The 4,796-nt window shown below is 45.1% G+C and overlaps 1 long non-coding RNA gene across 1 annotated transcript; it reads right to left on the bottom strand.

Moving 5' to 3' along the window:
* Positions 1–2,798: 2,798 nt before the first annotated feature.
* Positions 2,799–4,137, bottom strand: LOC126503114 (uncharacterized). Its single transcript, XR_007592169.1, has 2 exons — positions 4,017–4,137; positions 2,799–3,276 (listed from the first exon to the last, which is right to left on the bottom strand). It is a non-coding gene; the product is annotated as an uncharacterized lncRNA (long non-coding RNA).
* Between the last annotated feature and the right edge of the window lie 659 nt (positions 4,138–4,796).

Raw genomic sequence — 4,796 nt, 5'->3', positions numbered from 1 at the left:
ATTTCTGAACCTCAGGCCAAGCGTTGTAGTACAGGCGCCTATAATTCCAGCACTCAGGAAGCTGAGACAGGAGAATTGCCTTGAGATCAGGGCCAGCCTGGGGTATATAGTGAGCTCAAGGCCTTCCTGGGTCTTATATGGTAAGACTGTATATCAAAAACCAAAAGAGGGGGAGCACGGGAGTATAACTCAGTGGTGTAGTGCCATGCTGTAGGATGAAGGTTCAAACCCCAGTGCAATAACAGCAACGACAACAACAAAACAGTAATGGTTGCCTTCTCCTCCAGAACTACTCCACCATGCTGTGGCCGATCTTATATGTAAGACTAGAGATGAGAAGAAAGGACAGAAAGCTGTGCCTGTTGGCTCTGGCAGGATTATGGCTATGGGCAGGACAGGCTGCCAAAACAAATTTTCCATCTTAGCTCTTGGCCACCCAACTCCTTTTCTAGAAGAGGTAGGCATCACAGCCCCAGGGCTCCAGGGCTACTGCCCTGGTGACAGCTGCTCAGCCAGACCTTCCTCTCCCATGCACCCAGCACCAGGCTGGCAGTATCATGGTGACAAGCAGAACTGTGAGCTGGATCTACAAGAAAGGGAGAGCGGAGGAAGAGCCAAGAAGACTCTGATGTTTCCAACGTAGACAACAGAAGACAGAGCAATACTGCGAGGCGAGATAGAGATGGCTAAGGGGAATTCTGTTTGTTTGTTTGGTTGGTCGGTTGGTTGGTTGGTTTTAGTTTGGGTTTGGGGGGTTGGAATTTTTTGAAACAGAGTCTTGCTATGCAGCTCTGAATGAACTGGATCTGCCCCATGTAGACCTGGCTGGCATCTAACTAACAGATCTACCCGCCTCTGTCTCCCAGATACTGAGATACTCCCACATCCCAACAGGGAAAGTTTTGAAATGAAAGAAAATAAATTCTGCTTTAGAAATAACTTGGGGGGGGGGGTGGTCTGGGGGGGTCATGTGACTCTGACTGGCTTCAAACTCACTATGCAGATAAAAATGACTTTCAACTTCTGACCTCTTGCCTCCACCTCCAAATTGTGTGCGGCTAGGATTACAGGTGTGTGCCACTGAGACTACAGGTGCGTGTCACTGAGATTACAGGTGTGTGCTATTAAGGTTACAGGTGTCGTCTGCCACTGAGACTACAGGGCTTTCTGATGCCCCACCAAGTACATTTTGGACTTTTAGAATGAATGAAGATAATTCAGAGTCACAACGAGGGGTCTGAAGTGTTGGCTCAGGGATAGTGCATCTGTTCCTTGTGCACGAGAACCTGAGCTTGACTCTCCAGCACTGAAGGGGAAAACTGGGGGTGTGGCTCTGTATGTTTGGGACCCCAACATCGGGGGCAGAGACAGGCAGGTCGCAAGAGCTCACTGGTCAGCCAGGCTGGCTGAAACAATGAGCTCCCCCTTCAGTGGGAGACCTTGTCTCAAGGCAATAAAGTGGGGGAGGTAGACGAAGACACCTGACATCTTTCTCTGCCTTCCAAGCACATACCTGCACATTCACAAGTGTGAGTCACACACATACATCACACACACTCACACAATACACACCAAAAAACTATAAATAAATAGTCTCAAAACAGTGAGTTGTAATATCGCCTTGACTCTGGAATTAAAGACGAAGGCCCAAATCTTCAGCGTTTACTGATCACATAAGAGATTTTATGTTTTGTTCAGGTCGCTCTTCAGTTTGGCGCCATGAAAAATGGACGGGTGTTACAGGAACTACTTCACACAACCCTTGACACCTATTTAAAGTCTGCAAGATGGGGCCTCGTACATACCAGTGAATACTCACTCCATATATGTGTTATAGTCTAAGAACTCATGGAGGAGTCGAGAACAGACGAATACAAAATAGCAGGCTCCTTCTAGATACTTGTACAATGAGTGAAAACAGACCCAAAAGTGAACGGTGTGTGTGTGTGTACGTGTGAGAGAGAGAGAGAGAGAGAGAGAGAGAGAGAGAGAGAGAGAGAGAGAGTGTGTGTGTGTGCGCGCGCGCACATCTACGGATGGGTGTTTGCATGTGCTTATATGGAGTGGTACGGGACTAATTCAACAAATGAAATGACCAGGTGCAGAAAAGGCTGATATAGAGCTCCAATAAACTTGCCAGAACTCACCTTGCTTTGTTTTTCTATTGCTTCTGTCTTTTGGTTCCATTCTGATTTCCTTATGGGTGTCACTCTGAGGCACCCTATGGGGACAAGATGGTTTTTCCAGTAGTAATTTTAAGATGTCTTATTTGGAAAACCCTTCTAGGACAAAATGTCAGTCTCTCAGAAGTAAAGCCGCAGCTCAACCCTCCAGGCTCGCCATTGGGTGTGCGTGGATCACATGCCCATCACTGAGCCCGTCCTATGGCTGGGAAATGACTACTAACTGTGCCTAGGTCATATGCTCAACTCCGGAGCTCATGCTGAGTTCATGGTAGAGAGGATGGGAATATAACATCCAGAGATACTGAGCTGCCTGCTGTCAGAAGAATAATTCCTAGAGCAGGGGATCACATGTTCCATGGCACTGTAGATCACAGCATTCTTCCCAAGGATGAAAACTCAGAAATTGGCCACAAAGGAAGAAAATGAATCATAGAATAGATAGATGGCAGATAGATAATAAAAGATGATAGATAGATAGATAGATAGATAGATAGATAGATAGATGATAGGACAGACGGATAGATAATCGATAAGATAGACAGATAGATAGACGATTGATAGATAGATTGATAATCATTGAATATACAGGAATAAGGGGAAAGGGTGAAAGGGTAGTTTTAACTGAAATTTAATAATGTAAAATTAACAATATAAATGAAAGAAGCCATCATAAAAATATATACAGTGACATTCTTAAATACTAAGAGGGGATAAAGTCATGCTGATCCAGGAAGGAGAGGGACAAGCCAGCCATGAGGGAGAACATAAGTACATTATTAGTCACAAGGACCAATCCCAGTCCACTCGAAGATGAGTCAGCTTGCCTTTGTCCACAGCTTCCCCAGCACAGCAAACATTCAAAACACGTCCTCTGCGTCTGCCTGCTGCTTGTGTTCTCATCTTCCAAGAGAAAACACATGTAAACTCTTCAAATTCCAATCTTGAAATAGCCTTAGAGTTTTGCCTTTTGTCCTTCATTTTGTTTAGGTTAAGATCCACTCTCCCAGCAGATGTCAAGCACCCAATAAAACACAGCATTGTTTTCTACAGCTGCAACACTGCACATCGGTTCTCCCGGATCCAGGGATTTCTTAAAAAAGAAATTTTCCTATTAAGCCATCAAATCGTGTACTCCATATATGTAATTATATGTCAATTTTCTCTCACCAGATCTGGAAAAAGTGAAAGACATGTGCCATTTCTACAGGAGCATTCAGTGTTTTAGACACATAAACATCTGAAGCCGTAAAGACACAGGAAAGTGAACAAAGAACTAAGGACACGCCGGACCAGACCAGGGTCCTCGCCCTTCTGTTTCCAAAACTTCTGTCTTAAGTTTGTAGCCCACACTGACAAGAAACTCAAGAAACTGTGCTGGCCCTGCAGGCATGCACCACCATAGCCATTTTCTGCTGAACTCTTAAGGGACCCTACCACACTCACACATACATACGACTGATGGGTGTGTCTGCGTGTGTGTGTGTGTGTGTGTTGTGACTTCAGTCATGCTTTAATATTCTCTGCGTCACTAGTCACTAGTATCAATCACAATCTTTATAACCATACTTTATAACCATACATGTATGTTTGAGTATATATATGTATGTGTGTGTGTGTGTGTATATATACACACATAGGTGAGTGTGTGTGTGTGTGCATAGTGGTACACACTTATAATATCAGCATTTGGAAGGTGAAGGCAAGAGAATCAGAAGTTCAAGGTTGTCCCCAAGTATATAACAAGTTCAAGGCCAGTCTGGGTTACGCGGGACTCACTTCCAAAAACCTAATGTGAAGAATAGCCAAACAGTTAGCATACTGGGTACTCACAGAGATCTTTATGTTCTCTCCCAACCCTCAGTTTGAAAGACCTGGGCAACTCCCACTGATTAACAAAGGTGATTCTCCAAGTCGCACCTAAGCCAAGATTTTAGAGCTATTCTTTAGGCCTCCTTCTCCCTCTCCTGTGATTGCCCACGCAGGGGTCAGCTGGTCCTGAGCAGCACCGCCCTGTTACCATCATAGCTCTTGTTTCTACTGAGCATGCGTGACTGCTGCTTTCTAAGCTCGTGTAAAAGAAATCTTCCAGCCGGGCGGTGGTGGCGCAATCAGTTCCGACTTCTCAGGCAGCTGTCCGGCATTCTCCTGACCTTCCAGGCTTCTGCCTGGCCAGAGTGTTAACAGATTTTATCCACCTCACCCAGCAGCCCCTTATCTTTTCTGTCCTCTTCCAAGGTAAAAATCAAGCAGTGTGCAGACCCACCGGTGTGGATGCTCATTGCAAGAAGAGTCATCCATACTGGGTAGAACCCATTCCTTCCCTGGCAGCAGTGTCTCCATTGGGGTGGGGGTGCTGTTTGGGTTTTTTAGTCGCTTATTTGTTGAGGCAAAACTATCTCTTGTAGCCAGGCTGGTCTCAAACTCACTATGTTGCCTAGAATGACTTTAAATTCCTGATCCTCCCAATTCTGTTTTCTATGTGTTAGAATTCGGTGTGTTCCACAGTACCTGTCCAGTGCCCAGAGGGAGAGAGAGAGCTAGTTCCAGAACAGACTCCAAAACCACAGAGAAACTCTGTCTCGAAAAACCAAAAAAAAAAAAAAAAAAAAA

Source organism: Alexandromys fortis, unplaced genomic scaffold (genome assembly GCF_014885135.2).
Source record: "Alexandromys fortis isolate MF-2015 unplaced genomic scaffold, M_Fortis_MF-2015_v1.1 scaffold_43, whole genome shotgun sequence".
In the NCBI taxonomy this organism is placed as follows: domain Eukaryota; kingdom Metazoa; phylum Chordata; class Mammalia; order Rodentia; family Cricetidae; genus Alexandromys; species Alexandromys fortis.
This window is presented reverse-complemented; position numbering and strand designations above follow the sequence as displayed.